The sequence below is a fragment of the Mesoplodon bidens genome (genome assembly GCF_964165515.1).
Source record: "Mesoplodon bidens genome assembly, chromosome: X".
In the NCBI taxonomy this organism is placed as follows: Eukaryota; Metazoa; Chordata; class Mammalia; order Artiodactyla; family Ziphiidae; genus Mesoplodon; species Mesoplodon bidens.
In genome coordinates this window covers 107,713,884-107,730,298 of record NC_138163.1, presented here as the reverse complement: position 1 = coordinate 107,730,298, position 16,415 = coordinate 107,713,884, and the positions used below count along the sequence as shown (strand labels likewise).

General features: G+C 41.3%; 1 protein-coding gene across 3 annotated transcripts in view; it reads right to left on the bottom strand.

Annotated features, from left to right (window-relative positions):
• Positions 1-16,415, bottom strand: part of LOC308608777 (transmembrane gamma-carboxyglutamic acid protein 1) — a 184,509-nt gene that overhangs the window by 151,127 nt on the left and 16,967 nt on the right. Inside the window, exon 1 of one of the 3 annotated variants that reach the window (XM_081222107.1) lies at positions 10,419-10,488. The exons of 1 other annotated variant lie outside the window; for it this stretch is intronic. The gene's annotated coding sequence lies outside the window, so the exon portion shown is untranslated. Of the gene's footprint in view, positions 1-10,418; positions 10,489-16,415 lie in introns of those variants that run through there. One more of the 3 variants, XM_081222108.1, reaches the window with a different exon arrangement.

Below are 16,415 nucleotides of genomic sequence, written 5' to 3'. Positions count from 1 at the left end.
GATCATGGTGTATGATCCTTTTAATGTGCTGTTGGATTCTGTTTGCTAGTATTTTGTTGAGGATTTTTGCATCTATGTTCATCAGTGATATTGGCCTGTAGTTTTCTTTCTTTGTGACATCTTTGTCTGGTTTTGGTATCAGGGTGATGGTGGCCTCATAGAATGAGTTTGGGAGTGTTCCTCCCTCTGCTATATTGTGGAAGAGTTTGAGGAAGATAGGTGTTAGCTCTTCTCTAAATGTTTGATAGAATTTGCCTGTGAAGCCATCTGGTCCTGGGCTTTTGTTTGTTGGAAGATTTTTAATCACAGTCTCAATTTCAATGCTTGTGATTGGTCTGTTCATATTTTCTATTTCTTCCTGGTTCAGTCTTGGCAGGTTGTGCATTTCTAAGAATGTGTCCATTTCTTCCAGGTTGTCCATTTTATTGGCAGAGTTGCTTGTAGTAATCTCTCATGATCTTTTGTATTTCTGTAGTGTCAGTTGTTACTTCTCCTTTTTCATTTCTAATTCTATTGATTTGAGTCTTCTTCCTTTTTTTCTTGATGAGTCTGGCTAATGGTTTATCAATTTTGTTTATCTTCTCAAAGAACCAGTTTTTAGTTTTATTGATCTTTGCTATCGTTTCCCTCATTTATTTCTCATTTATTTCTGATCTGATCTTTATGATTTCTTTCCTTCTGCTAACTTTGGGGTTTTTTTGTTCTTCTTTCTCTAACTGCTTTAGGTGTAAGGTTAGGTTGTTTATTCGAGATGTTTCCTGTTTCTTAAGGTAGGATTGTATTGCTATAAACTTCCCTCTTAGAACTCCTTTTGCTGTGTCCCATAGGTTTTGGGTCGTCGTGTCTCCATTGTCATTTGTTTCTAGGTACTTTTTGATTTCCTCTTTGATTTCTTCAGTGATCACTTCATTTTTAAGTAGTGTATTGTTTAGCCTCCATGTGTTTGTATTTTTTACAGATCTTTTCCTGTAATTGAGGTCAAGTCTCATAGCGTTGTGGTCGGAAAAGATACTTGATACAATTTCAATTTTCTTAAATTTACCAAGGCTTGATTTGTGACCCAAGATATGATCTATCCTGGAGAATGTTCCATGAGCACTTGAGAAAAATGTGTATTCTGTTGTTTTTGGATGGAATGTCCTATAAATATCAATTAAGTCCATCTTGTTTAGTGTATCATTTAAAGCTTGTGTTTCCTTATTTATTTTCATTTTGGATGATCTGTCCATTGGTGAAAGTGGGGTGTTAAAGTCCCCTACTATGAACGTGTTACTGTCGATTTCCCCTTTTATGGCTGTTAGTATTTGCCTTATGTATTGAGGTGCTCCTATGTTGGGTGCATAAATATTTACAATTGTTGTATCTTCTTCTTGGATCGATCCCTTGATCGTTATGTAGTGTTCTTCTTTGTCTCTTGTAACAATCTTTAAAGTCTATTTTGTCTGATATGAGAATGGCTACTCCAGCTTTCTTCTGATTTCCATTTGCATGGAATATCTTTTTCCATCCCCTCAATTTTAGTGTGTATGTGTCCCTAGGTCTGAAGTGGGTCTCTTGTAGACAGCATATATATGGGTCTTGTTTTTGTATCCATTCAGCCAGTGTGTCCTTTGGTGGGAGCATTTAATCCATTTACATTTAAGGTAATTATCGATATGTATGTTCCTATTACCATTTTCTTAGTTGTTTTGGGTTTGTTATTGTAGGTCTTTTCCTTCTCTTGTGTTTCTTGCCTAGAAAAGTTCCTCTAGCATTTGCTGTAAAGCTGGTTTGGTGGTGCTGAATTCTCTCAGCCTTTCCTTGTCTGTAAAGGTTTTAATTTCTCCATCAAATCTGAATGAGATCCTTGCTGGGTAGAATAATCTTGGTTGTAGGTTTTTCTCCTTCATCGCTTTAAATATGTCCTCCCTTGTCACTCCCTTCTGGCTTGCAGAGTTTCTGGTGAAAGATAAGCTGTTAACCTTATGGGGATTCCCTTGTGTGTTATTTGTTTTTCTTCCCTTGCTGCTTTTAATATGTTTTCTTTGTATTTAACTTTTGATAGTTTGATTAATATGTGTCTTGGCGTGTTTCTCCTTGGATTTATCCTGTACGGGACTCTCTGTGCTTTCTGGACTTGATTAACTATTCCTTTCCCATATTAGGTAAGTTTTCAACTATAATCTCCTCAAATATTTTCTCAGTCCCTTTCTTTTTCTCTTCTTCTGGGACCCCTATAATTCGAATGCTGGTGCGTTTAATGTTGTCCCAGAGGTCTCTGAAATTTGCAAATGAAGCAACTGGCAAAGGATTAATCTCCAAAATTTACAAGCAGCTCATGCAGCTCAATTAACAAAAAAACAAACAACCCAATCCAAAAATGGGCAGAAGACCTAAATAGACATTTCTCCAAAGAAGATATACAGATTGCCAACAAACACATGAAAGAATGCTCAACATCATTAATCATTAGAGAAATGCAAATCAAAACTACAATGAGATATCATCTCACACTGGTCACAGTGGCCATCAACAAAAAATCTAGAAACAATAAATGCTGGAGAGGGTGTGGAGAAAAGGGAACCCTCTTGCACTGCTGGTGGGAATGTACATTGATACAGTCACTATGGAGAACAGTATGGAGGTTCCTGAAAAAACTACAAATAGAACTACCATACGACCCAGCAATCCCACTACTGGGCATATACCCTAAGAAAACCATAATTCAAAAAGAGTCATGTACCACAGTGTTCACTGCAGCTCTATTTACAATAGCCAGGATACGGAAGCAACCTAAGTGTCCATCAACAGACGAATGGATAAAGAAGATGTGGCACATATATACAGTGGAATATTACTGAGCCATAAAAAGAAACGAAATTGAGTTATATGTAGTGAGGTGAATGGACCTAGAGTCTGTCATACAGAGTGAAGTAAGTCAGAAAGAGAAAAACAAATACCATATGCTAACACATATATATGGAATTTAAGAAAAAAAAAGGTCATGAAGAACCTAGGGGTAAGATGGGAATAAAGACACAGACCTACTAGAGAATAGACTCTGAGAGAGTGGCATGGACATATATACACTACCAAACGTAAAATAGATAGCTAGTGGGAAGCAGCCGCATAGCACAGGGAGATCAGCTCGGTGCTTTGTGACCACCTAGAGGGGTGGGATAGGGAAGGTGGGAGGGAGGGAGGGATACGCAAGAGGGAAGAGATATGGGAATATATGTATATGTATAACTGATTTGCTTTGTTATAAAGCAGAAACTAACGCACCATTGTAAAGCAATTATACTCCAATAACGATGTTAAAAAAATAAAATAAAAATAAAAAATGGGCAAAAGATCTGAACAGACACCTCAAGAAAGAAAATATACAGATGGCAAGTAAGCATATGAAAAGATGTTTAATATCTTATATCATTGGTGAGTTCCAAATTAAAGCAATGAGATATTACTACACACCTATTTGAATGACCAAAATCCAAAACACTGAAAAAATCAAATGCTAGTGAAGATGTGGAGCAACAGGAATTCTCATCCATTGTAGGTGGAGAGGCAAAATGGTACAGCCACTTTGGAATACAAACTGGCAGTTTCTTACAAAGTTAAACATACTCTTATCATATGATCCAGCAAAATTGTGTCCACAAAAAAACCTACACATAGATGTTTACAGCAGCTTTATTCACAACTGCCAAAACCTGGAAGCAACCAAGATGTCCTTCAGTAAGTTAAATTGTGATATATCCAGACAATTGAATATTATTCAGCACTGAAAAGAAATGAGCTATCAAGCCATGAAAAGACATGGAGGAAAGTAACGCATATTGCTATGTGAAAGAAGCCAATGTAAAAAGTTCACATACTGTGGAATTCCAACGATATGACATTCTAGAAAAGGTAAATCTATGGAAACAGTAAGAAGACCAGGGTTGCCAGGGATCAACAGGCAGAGCCAGAGGATTTTTAGGGCAGCAGAACTATTCTGTATGATGTTACAATGGTAGATGCATGTCATTAAACATTTATCCAAACCCACACAATGTACAACACCAAGAGTGAACTCTAATGTAAACAGTGGACTTTAGGTGATAATGATGAGTCAGTGCAGGTTCACTGCTTATAACAAGGGTACCACTATGTTGCAGGATGTTCACAGTGGAAGAGTTCGTGTGTGTTTGGGGGTATATGGGAACTCTGTATTTTCTGTTCAATTTTGCTGTGAACCTAAAATGCTCTAAAACACAGTTTATTAATGTTTTTAAAGCAAAGGAGTAACCCTTTCTCTTTCCTTGTAATGATTTGTTCCATTCCCAGAGCTTCCTGTCCACCCATGCCACTTTCCTGAATTCCACCTGGATATCAGTCATCTCAGACTCAGCATGCCTAGTACTGAATTCTTGGTCTTCCTTCTCTCAAATTTTCTTCTCCAACAATCTTCTATGTCTCACTAAATGGCTACTCCATCCTTCTAGTTGTTCAGATCAAAATCCTCGGCGTCATCCCTGACTCTCATGCTTCGTCACATTCCCCTTCCAATTCCACTTCCAATAAGTGAGCAGGAAATCTGATCACTTATCATACCTCCAGCATTATACTGTCTTGGTCCGAGCCACCACAACCTCTCCTCGAATTGGTCTCTTCTGTTCTTGCTCCCCTTATAATCTATTCTCCACAAAGCACTCAGATTGATCCTTGCAAAAAATAAATCAGATCACATCATTTCACTCTTCAAATGCTTCATGGCTTTCCTTCTCACTCAATAACCTTACAATGTCCTCTCACAATGAGCTGAATAGCCCTACATGCTCTTCCCACCCTCCAACACACCTTCTTACTTATCTGACCCTGTTTCTTATTATTCATCCCCACTCATTCATGCTACTCTAACCACAAGGACTGTTTTGTGATTCCTAGCAAAAAGGTCTCAAAAAGGTACCACCTCAGGACCTCTATACTTGCTGTGCTGTGTGCCCAGAAAGCTCTTCCTCCAAATAAATGGTTTTCTCATCTCTTACAAGTCTTTGCTGACAGCGAAGTCTTCCCTGATCACCACCCTCCAACAGACTCTATTCACCTATTGGTGAATACCTATAGATGCTCCACTATTCACTTTCCCTACTTTGTATTTTTCCAGAGAATGCAACACTTTATAAATTTACATACATACACACATATACATATGTATGTATATACATACACACACACACACACACAGAGTGCACATGCACACTTATATTTTATTTATTTTGTTTATTATCTTCCTCCCTCAAATAGGATGTGAGCTCCCTGAGGACAGAAATTTCAATAAAATACAAATATTTTATTCACTGCTGTATCCTTAGTTCTTAGAACAATGCCTGGCAATTGAGAGGCACACAAACATTTGTTGAATAATAATCATATAAATACTTATGATATGTCATCTTATGGCAAGGGCTGGGGCAACAGCATTACAGCCCAGCATGTCGAGACTTAATTTCAAAAAACTCTTCTAAATGCGAAAAGTTGTGGAAAAACACAACTGTGTAACCATTAGAGGTAGCTGGAGTAGCTGAACTGACTAGTTTATTTACCAGCATTACTAACCTTGAAAAATCCATAGACTTCATGGACTATTTAAGTTCCACTGAACAGTAGTGTGCAAACAACCTCCCTTAAGGAGTGTTCCTTCAACTTCTCTGCTCTCTACCTTTAGATTTATTTTTCTTCACTCATTCTTTTCTCCTCTGTTCTCTTGGTGCCTGATTCTATTCCCTCCTGCCCTCTGGCTCCAGTTCTCTATTTCATCAATTATATCCCCTTAGCATTACACCTTCAAACACTCCAGCAGGCTTTTTACCTCTTTTTACACATTCCTGTTTCCTTGATCCCTTAAAATTCTCAAACCCCAGTTTTTTTCTTCCCTTCTCACTTCATCAACAATTTACCAAACACTTGGTTTATTTTCACTGCTTCTACTTCCTGACCATCATTGTTCAAAGAAGTGGTTCTTAACCAGGATGTACATGAAAATCTCCTGGAATTTTTTCATGCCCAGGTTCCACACACTGAAATTCTGACTTGATGAGTTTGCATTGGGGGGAAGGGCACTCAACATAAGTATGCTAGTGAAAACAACTCCCTAACAGAGTCTAATGCACACCCTAGATTAAGAACCATTACCTCAAATACCTGTCATATGTTTTTTTCTGGTCATAATAATGATAATATTCCACCAATTGAGGAGTATAATTAAATCAACCCTCTGTATCTGACACACATGAAAAACAAACAAAAAGGCTCCTGGTCACCAAATCCAACTGTGTTCTCTTAGTTTTATCCTTTCCAAACTTTACAAGATGTTTGATACCACCAGCTTTTAAGCATGCTCCTCTCTTTGATAACTTTTTGGTCTTTTTTTTTTTTTGGTCTCCTTTCCTCCCTGCCAATTTGTCTTAATCCACCTAGATCAGTGCCTCTCAATGTGATCCAAGGGTCAGCAGCATCACTATCATTTGGAAACTTGTAAGAAATGAAAACTCCTCAGGCCCCATCCCAGATATCAGAAACTCTAGGGATGGGGCCCAGAAATCTACGCATTCTTGTGATTATTATGCATGCTGATGCTTGGGAACCACTGTGCTAAGCCACCTGTTTTAGAAATAGGGGAGGAATCTACAATCACAGGACTGAAGCTCGAACAGAGTAGGTGTCAGTATATCCAAATTTTGAAGTTAACTGCTAGTGAAACTATAGTACTTGTCATAAGAAATGGCAAGGTGGCATTCGTGTGACTTTCTTCACCCCGCCCCCAGGAATGTGTCCGATAGCTACCACTATTAGGGCAATTAGTATGTGCTAGATATTATGGTAAGCTGTTAATACACTTGATCTCACTTATCAGGTGTTATAATGATCATTTTTACAGATGAGGAAGCTGACACTTAGAGAAAGATTTTTAACATCTTGCCTCCAAATTTCACGCCCTTGACCACCATATTATTGTCTCCTGCAAAGAGTGGGAAAGGAGGAGTCTTGGACAGAATCCTAAGAAGACCCAGTAGAAGTGACTGAGGTTGACTGGTCAAAGAATGAGAGGAAAAACCAGAAATAAGGGAGGAAGTCTAGGTGAGGAAAGTTTTAAGTAGGAAGCCTTAATCACAGTAGTTGGGAATTTTTTTGTTTTTTCAGTGAATCTACAGACCACAGAGGATGTAGAACTTTTTTCAAAATGTTTTATGGGGCTTCCCTGGTGGCGCAGTGGTTGAGAGTCCGCCTGCCAATGCAGGGGACACGGGTTCGTGCCCCGGTCCGGGAGGATCCCACATGCCACGGAGCGGCTGGGTCAGTGAGCCATGGCCGCTGAGCCTGTGCTCCACAACGGGAGAGGCCACAACAGTGAGAGGCCCGCGTACCGCAAAAAAAAAAAAAAAAAAAAGAAAATGTTTTATGGCGACTACTCATTCTCTCTGATTCCCAAGTTTTACTGACAAAATCCAGACACTAACTTGGAGTGTTTTGGGGGGAACAGTGGTCAATATTATATATATTTTTAAAAAGTGACATGAAGAAAAAGAGCTTTTACATATAGGTGGAGAGGGGATAAATTAAGTGAGGGGAGAAACCTTACAAGTTTCCTAAGAGCCAGAATAGGTTTTCTGCTTTGCAGGCACAGAAGCCTGGAGTAACCAAGTAGTCAATCCTGACTCATTTTAAAAACTGAAGTATCAATTTTCTTCACTTATTTGCTCACGGTATTCTCTGCGATGGGTAAATCCACCTAGCAGACGAAAGCTAGGTGTAGGGGTGATGAGCTTGAGTGGTAAGGGGCCAGAGGAAGATAATCCCTGTTATGAGCCGGAGGTGACTAGAAGGCCAGTGATGCTGGTGCAGTGAAGAGAACTGGCTGGCAGAAATAGGACAAACCGATTGAGGGCACTCTAAAGTGAAGAGACTCATTAGCCAAATACTCAAATCACCTTTCGGTTTAGGAGGAGTATAATGCAATTGACTAGTCTCTCTAATTAGTCTAATAGGTTACAGCTTCTTTAGTTACATTAGCTTTCATAAGATACCATCTGGCCAGCTTAATCTGCTTACAAATTTCCTAAATTCCAGCAGCACCTTATTTGTGTCTTTCTACAAATGATTAATCTTCGTTTCATGTTGACTTTTCACTTGTTTCAGTGTCAGAAGTTGACCTTTTAAAAGAATTGGGGGCCTCCCTGGTGGCGCAGTGGTTGAGAGTCCGCCTGCCGATGCAGGGGATGCGGGTTCGTGCCCCGGTCCGGGAGGATCCCACGTGCCGCGGAGCGGCTGGGCCCGTGAGCCATGGCTGCTGGGCCTGCGCATCCGGAGCCTGTGCTCCGCGACGGGAGAGGCCACAACAGTGAGAGGCCCGCGTACAGCAAAAAAAAAAAAAAAAAAAAAAAGAATTGGCCTTTTTCTGATGTCTATTTTGTCGATATCCGCAAAGTTTTTGCACCTCTTTTAGAAGGATAATCCACAGACTAATACATGGGAACATATTTCCATACTTGTTTCTTATCCATATTCCAAATAATGTTGTTCAAATACTAAATATAATTTCAGCATTCTGAATTTCTTCCATTACCCCATGAACTTTATGTGATACGAATTACTATCTTTCCAACAGCACTTATTAACATCTAACTGTATTCATTAGGCACTTAGTACCTACCCAGCAGCCCTAGGTACTGGGATAACACAGAAGACTGAGGTTCCAGTAGCAAGAGAGAAATAAGGCCAGTAGTATCAGTTTAGCAGCAAAGGGGGGTGACTAATTCATTCTGATGGATCTGGCAATTTTTCCAAGTGGTGAATTGGGCTGAGTCTGAAGGGATGAATAGGAGTTCATTAGCCACTGGAAAAGGGAAGTATCCCTAACACCTCCCTCCCCAAATCTGGTAATGTTAGTGGCATTTAACTTAAAATAACAGTAAAAGAAAGAATAAAATGACAATAACACAAGAAGAAATCGTGCTCACTTCATGACTTGGGGGTTGGAGGGGGGACTGAGCCTTTAAACACACTTCAGATCTGAAAGTAAATGTTTATAAAACAGGATTCACAATCGAGGGAAAGGGGTGGAGGAGGAAGAAGTTCAATTTGTTTTATTGTATTAAGTTAAACAAATGAGTATAAATATCAACATCTATGCTTGGGAACACATACTAATTTCCATAAAGATCCTAAGCTTGAAAATGAAAGCCTCAGAACCTTATCTAAAATTACAATATTTGCCCTGATGTTTTATATCCCCAATATCATTTTTAAGGGTTCTAAAGTGAATCTGCTGAAGAACTTTCAGCATCTACACACACACACACACACAAAATAATCCACTCTTGATTGAAACAATCAACCACACCCTAACCAACTTCCACTTACTCTGACTTTCACACCTCCACATCGTTCAAAGTTTGGCTTAATTTATACTATGACTATCTCAAAGCATTAATTTAGCTCTAAGTTTTGACACTCCACCTCTTCATCCTTCCGTTCAATTATTTCCTCTTAAATTCCATTAATTTCGCCCTTCTCCTTAAGGGACACTTAGAAAATACATCAACAGCACTATTACAAAACCAATGGCTGCAGCCAGTCTGAACACACACACTCATTTCCACTCACATCCCTCTCGAGGCTGTTTCTACCACTGATCAAAATCAGCGGACCAGGAAGGAGGAAAAAGCTGAGCCAGGAGGGTTGTTCCCTTCCTTCCACTCCCCCCAAGCCTGCCCCCCCGCTCCCCCTTCCCCCAGGGCCGCACCGCGACCTCGTGCGCCCCCCCTCCACCGACCCGCCCCCGCTGTCACCAGCCACTGCCTAGAAAACAGTCATAGCCTTTGTTAAAACGTCCATGAGCACAATGTACCAGAAGACGGGCACATTCCCGGGGGCGGGGTGAAGAAAGTCACACGAATGCCACTCCCTCCTTGGCACAAGCTTGGGGCGACAGCCCACCTCCTCCAAATCCTCTCCCCGCGCGACGCGGAATATTCCTGGCAACTCTGCACTCCGAGACGGCAGCGCGGGGGAAGGGACGGGCCCGGGACGCCCGCCGCTCAGGGGCACCAAGCGGGGGTACTGAACTTGAAGCTGGGACACCCTCCAGCGCCCTTGGCGAGGCTCCCGGTTCTGCCAAGCCTGAGTCTGGACTTCCAGCCTCTGGAGCCCTTTCCTTCAATTTCTCCTCACACATACCCTCTCCCGCTCCCGCCACCACGCACTCAGCTCCCCACGCGGCCGGGGCCGGACACTTACGGCAGCGCGGCCAGCCCCGCTGCCGCACGTCTGGCAGGTTTCTCCTTATGGGGCCGACGTCTCCCAGGGCCGCCACCCGCACACACTCCGAACCCTCCCCGGACGCCCGCCCGAACCATGTTCCCCGGCTGCGAGCCCCGCGCCGCCACCACACTCACCGCGCGCCCCGCGCCACTACTCCGCGCTCTGCCGGCCGCCAACCGCGCCTGCGCCTTCCCACCGCCGCCGAGCCCAGGAGGAGCCAGGAGCCGACGGGAAGGGCGGGGGGAAGCGGCGGGGGCGGGGCCAGGGCGGAGTTAGGCAGGGGAGGGGAGGGGCCAGACAGGGTGGGAAACAGAGGGGCGGGGCCTCCGCTGCCTAGGTTCGGAAGACTTAGCGCTCAGGGCACCGCGTTAGAGCTTTCCACTCTTGAGATCTGTTACAAATAACACTGGCAAGAGAAGTCGTCGAGGCCCCTGGGTGCACCCCACGCACATTCACACTCCAGAAAGCCCAGCTTGGCGCGGGGCCAAGCTAGCCAGCCCTCTGCGTCAGCACGCCTCTCCCTGGACCCACCCTAGATCCTCGCGGGCCTTTCACCCTTTTACATGCCTACCTCCCCACACACTATTCCACCCACTGGCCTCTCTCCTCATCGCGCGGTGTCCTCAGTCCATGGTAAGCGGCATGGAAATTTCTCACCCACAAACCGCCTATGCAGGGCACCCTAGTTAACATGTCTCTGCTGTGTGAGCCCAGAACGTGGTTGGTGACTTTCCAACCGTTGCCCACTGTTACAGTTCAGCCCTTTCCCTGAGAACAAACTCTTCTGCTGTTCTGGCCTTTTGCTGACAACATCTGCTTTTTCTTAAAAAAAAAAAAAAAAAAAAAAGTCTTGAACAAACCTACCCAAATATCTTGGGGAGAAGAACACATGTTGTCAAATAATACCCATTATTGACCCTGCTTTTTAGGGAGCTACCTCAGAATTTGAGCCTTCTTAAAAGCCCCTCTGAGAAACAGAATATTCAGCCTGTGTTGTCCTGTGAATTTTGCTCTATTGGTTTCAGGTTTTCTGGCAGTTAGCATTTTAAGAAGCCTAACTTGATTATTATTCCATGCTGCATGCGTGCTTAGTTTTAAGTTCTGTACTTTTCTGTTTAAAATCTGGTAAGCTGTGGTATCTCACATGCCTTCAGATCAGCTATTAAAACAAACACACCTGAGTGAATCCAAAGTGAATTGGCCTGTGGGCCTGAAGTGATTTATTCCAAATTAGTTTTCCTTTCTTCTTTTTACTTTAGTTATGATGGAACTAAGAAACATTTGGCTTATTAAGAATAATAGAATTGCCACAGGGCCACACCAATAGTCCTTCCCAGCAAGTATTTTGACCGAAAAGGGAAAGAAACATTTTTGGGGAGAGACTGGTCATTGCCCTTAGAGATTTGAATATCCTGAAATTCTTCCCATTAACCTTTGTGATTCTTCCGTTTGTGTATTTTACAAACCAGACTTTCTGAACTCATTTCTGTTTTGCTTTTGTCAAATAAGCATAGGGGGACTGCAGTAAGAACAGACTGCAAGAGGGTATGTATACTGTTAAATGCAGACAGACTCTGTAGGCTGAATAAATCTGTAAGTGCCTGGAAGTAGGACCTTGTCCTAGTTACTTCACTGGTAAAATGTTTTACATACAGAAGGTGCTAAAAGAAAAAACAACAATAACACTGTGTTAATAAAGATAATTTTTGCATCTTAGTAGATGCAGATATATGTTTGTTCACTTTCATTTGATTACGGATTTATTTTCTTATTTTATGTCTGAATTTGTCTGAATATTTTGATTGAAGTGACGAAAACCAAAATGAAGTAGCTTACGCAAAAAGAGAAAGTTATTGTGTAACCCAAGTTGCGAAAGGGTAAGTCTATGATTGGCCCTAAGAATAAGTGGAACCAGTAACTGAATGCTTCAAATTCCAGATTAGGCTCTCAACCCTGCCTCTCTTGGAAGGGGTCACTCTTCAGAACCTCCAAGTCATGTTCTGTACACTTGGAACCATGGCTTCGGACAAATTGTGGGCTCACATCTACCAAGGTGTCAGCAGACAGAAAGTACCTCTCTTCCTGAAGTTTCAATTTTTAGAACACCAGATAAAGAGCATGATTGGGTGAGGCTGAGTCATATAACCATTCTTGGAGAGAAAGTGCAGGTGGGACATAAGAATGGTACCCCCCAGTAGAAACTCAGAATTGGAGGAAAAAAATGAAGAGAAAATTTCTAAATGAAAACAAAAGGTAGAAGGAGATGCTGTCTTCAGAAGAGAAGTGCTAGAGAGACCAAAAAAAAAAAAAAAAAAGGTTCAATGTTCACCATGGAACAACTGTATTTAAGGAATACAGCCTTGGAATTATCTTTGATCTCTCTCTTTTATTCAAGTACTAACCAGTCTTCTCAATAATGTCTCTGTGTTGGTTTTCTATGGCTGCTGTTACAAAAATCACCACAAACTTCATGGCTTAAAACAACACAAATGTATTACAGCTCTAGAGGTCAGAAGTCTGAAAAGCGTCACACTGGGTTAAAATCAAGGTGCCAGATGGGTTGAGTTCCTTTATGGAGGTTCTAAGGGAGAATGATTTTTCTTGACTTTTCCACTTTCCAGACACCACCCACATGCCCTGGATCATGGCCCTTTCCTTTCCATTGCTGTAAAGCCAGAATGACATTACTCTCTCACACTGACAATTCTGCTTACCTCTTCCACATTTAAGGACCCTTGTGATTATATCGGTCCCACCCAGATAATCCAAAACAATCTCCTTATTTTAAGGTCAGTTTTTTAGCAACCTCAATTCCATCTGAAACTTTAATTCCCCTTTGCCATTTAACATAATATTTCCACAGGTTCTGGCTACTAGCACATGGACATGGTGGGGGCATTATTAACCCTACCATAGTCTTTATTTTCATAAAAATAACAGAGCCTAAGGCATTGGTTCCCAAACTGGGACACTTCTAACAGATACTGATGTCTGGATACCACCCCCAGATCTTATGATTTAATTGGCCTGGAGTCCATTGGCCCTTAAACACACACACACACACACACACACACACACACACACACACACTCACTCTCTCTCTCTCTCTCTCTCTTGATTGGATCAGGATGGACCCTCTCACCCATGCTGGCCCAATCAGAGAACTTGCCTGGGGATTTAGAATGGGATTTAGAACTTGCCTGGGGATTAGAAAGGGGAAATTAGTAACACTGGGTGTCTGGAGCTATAATATCAATTTAGGACCTATGGCATCAGGAGAAAGATAAAAAACAAGTCAAGAAAGGGCAGAGACACAAAGAGAAAGGAGGTAAACAGAGTGGAGCCAAGCCTGGATTCTCAGTGGCTGTCCGCCTCCTGGTTACAGTGGCATTCTTACCCTTGGCTGCTATGAGGCACCCCTGCATTCTCGTAAGAAAATCTTATTTTGCTGAAGCTAGCTCAAATTGGTTTCTCTTGCATAAACCCCCAAATGTTCTCATTAATACATGATGTTAGCTTAATTTTCCCCCAATTGCTTATTTATGAGATGCCTCTTGTTTAAGAAATGAAGCAAATTTCAGAACCAAACTGTCAGAGTTGGTATTCCAGAGCTGTCTACTTCACTAGTACCCTACCTCCTGGTTACCCTCCTTCCTCTTAATAGTTACTCAAAGGCCCAGAAGGGGACTCACAAGTTATCTCAGCCTTTTTCTCATTCAATAGTCCAGTCTCCACAAGACACACCAGGTGGATGTAGTTCTACTTCTCTGCTTGACTGCTAGCAAGTAAATATTAATGACTTGCAAATCAAATCTCTGGCCTCCCCTTCTCCTAATCTTCAGTTCTATAGTTAAAACTGACGAATGGATTTTTCCTCCTCAATTGATAAGAAATGAAACTCAGTTTTTCTTCCAAATTCTGCTTTTGTCCTGCAATTTCTTTCCTTGTTAATGAAACCCCTACGCACCCCATCACACATTAGAAATGGGAAAGTCACCCATGACCCCTTCTTTTCCAGCCTCAGTTGTCTACTCATTCTACCTCCTGCATGTCTCACATATTAATGCCTCTTTCCTGCATCACTTCAGGTTAATCATCAATCACCTGACCTAAGATGCTCTCCCAACTCGTTTCCCTGTCTTTAGTTTCTCCCAAATCCAATCCACCCTGCTCAATTCTGCCAGATATGTTAACAAACACAAACATGATCAAGCCATTGTACTTCTTAAAAACATTTTATGACTCCCAGGCACTTTAACAAAAAATACAAACTCCTTAAGCACAATCAAATTTTCTAATTACTGGCACTAGCGCTCCTTTGCAAACTCATTCCCTCTACCCTCTACCTAAGCTGCTCTCTTATACTTTCAAGCTGCTAGGACTTCTCTATTCTCTCTGCATGGTAGACACATTCTTAAAGACCCAGCTCCAAAGACACCCACAGTGTAAGGTCTTCCTGGTGCCACTCCATGCAAAGTAAATTAGTTATTGCTACTCCCCTTGCTCGCCTAGTACCAGCATCCCCCTCTTCTTTATGCCTGAATCTTTCTCTTCACCCAGACCTCTGAGGCAGGGGAACAATGTAGCTCTGGCATTAATTACAAAGCCTGACACATACAAGGTTAGAAAAAATTCTTGTGGGAAAAAAAGAAGGAACATAAGGAAATAAGATTCCATGCTGTCTTCTGCTCATGACTTGCCAGATCATTTTTCCATCCCTTAATCATTTCACTCATTAGTTCTCCAACTTCCAATCTAATAGTTTGCACCCAGCACTTGTTTCAAGAATTGGCTTAAACACTCATGTCCAGAATGAGTGGAGGGGTGCATACCCTGTTGTGCCCCTACTCTGATAAATCCTTTCCTTTAGGACTTTTCATCACTTATGTGGTTAATCCCTACTGATGATATAATTTAGTTTTTCCTGACTTTGTCGTATTGTTCCATGTATTTACATTTCTAACTCCCACGTGGTTGGGAAACTGCAAGAAAGCAGAGTTTAATTTCTGTATTTCTTTTGTATCATCTCAAACAATCTTGGTAAACATACAGGTAGCATGGAAGGCCATATGATGGGCCATAAAACTAAGGTCAATAAACTTAAAAGGACTGAAATGAAACAGAGTATGCACTCTGACTACAATGAGATTAAATTAGAAATAAGTACAATAGGGACTTCCCTGGTGGTGCAGTGACTAAGACTGGCACGCCCAATGCAGGGGGCATGGGTTCAATCCCTGGTCAGGGAACTAGATCCCACATGCTGCAACTAAGAGTTCGCATGATGCAACTCAAGACCCTGCATGCCGCAACTAAAAGATCCCGCATGCCACAATGAAGATCCCACACAAGGCAACTAACCGCAACTAAGACCTGGCACAGCCAAATTAATTAATTAATTAAAAATAATAAAAAATAAAATTATCAAAACATTAAAAAAAGAAATAAGTACAATAGATATTTAGACAAAACCCATATATTTGGAAATAAAATAATATAAAAGTCAATCATGTTTTATATGCTAGCACACAATTAGAAAATAAAACTGGAAACAGTTTAATTTATGATAACATCAGAAACTATAAAGTGGTTAGGAACAAATTTCACAAAGAATATGCAAGACCTCTTTATTATTAACTACAAAAAACTGCTGATAGAAATTCAGAAAGACCTAACTAAATGGAAAGATACACCATGTTCATGTATTGGAAAACTCAGTGTTAAGATATATTTCTCCCAGTTTTGATTTTAGACTCATCACCTTCCCAGTCATAATCCCAGCAGACCTAAAAAATAATCACACTGATTATAAAAGGCATATAGGAAAATAAAGCCACATAGGAATGTAAAGGAAGAATCCAAATTATCCAAAGCAATTTTGAAAAAGAAAAACAAACTTAGAGGACTTACAATAACTGACTTTTAAGACCTACTACAACGTCACAGACAGCCTGGAATACAGACCAATAGAAATATCAATAGATTAAACAGAGAGCCCAGAAGTGTCCCACTTATATGGTCATTTGATTTCTGACAAAGTAGCCAAGGCAATCTGTTAGGGAGAGGAGAGCCTTTTCCATGAATAATGCTGGAATAATGGGGTACCCATATGCAAAGAAATTGAAACTTGA